We start from the raw sequence: 910 nt of genomic DNA, 5'->3' as shown, positions 1-910 counted from the left end.
GAGGTCATTGGTTTGACTATATTCCTTCACCAGGCCTGATAGACCACACAAAAATGCTGAAATTCCACATCACCAAGATGAAGTTGTTTATCCCATCTTCTGAGAAATCAGGAGAGAGATAATAGCCAAATTCTCAAATGGGTCAGTTTTAGCTGCCATGATAAGGAAGTCCCCTCTGCCTTAACCTTTACAAGTAAAGTAACTTTGAAATGACCAATCTCCTTTTTGTTTTCTGTTTTTTGATTTCCTCAGCCCTTTTCTGTTCATAAAGCTAACCTCCTTTGCTCATCTCATGGGAGCACCCATTCTACTTTGTAGAATGAGGTATTGTTTGATTTTAGAAATGAAAATAAGACAATTGAGACTAAATTTGCTGCAATTTTGTCTTTTGACAGGAGAATCTTTGTCACCAGTCTAAGAGACTGTGTTATGTGTATTAGTTTTCTATTGCTGTTGTTAAATAAAAATTACAGGAGGCCATTGTTTCTAAGTTTCTGTGCTTGTCCCCAGCAGATCTGACCAAAAATCAAAATGGAGTCATCCATGCTGAAATTTTATGTCATCAAACCCAAATGAAGTCGTCTCACCTTCTGAGAAACCAGGAGAAAGAGATAACAGCCAATTTCCCAAACAGGCCTGTTTAAAATCTTCAATTGGCGTTATAGTGAAGTTACCTCTGCTTTAATCCTTATACAAAAAAGGTTGTCTGGCTGGGAGTGGTAGTGCATGCCTGTAATCCCAGAACTTTGGGAGGCCGAGGCGGGTGGCTCATTTGAAGTCAGGAGTTCAAGACCAGTCTGGGCAACAAGGTGAAACCCCATCTCTACTAAAAATATGAAAATTAGCATCACTACACCTGTAATTCAGCTACTTGGGAGGGTAAAGCACTAGAATCGCTTGAACCCGGGAA

The sequence above is a fragment of the Aotus nancymaae genome, unplaced genomic scaffold (assembly GCF_030222135.1).
Source record: "Aotus nancymaae isolate 86718 unplaced genomic scaffold, 86718_ANA_hifiasm-v0.15.2.pri h1tg000011l, whole genome shotgun sequence".
Taxonomy (NCBI): Eukaryota; Metazoa; Chordata; class Mammalia; order Primates; family Aotidae; genus Aotus; species Aotus nancymaae.
Note: the sequence above shows the minus strand (reverse complement) of the source record.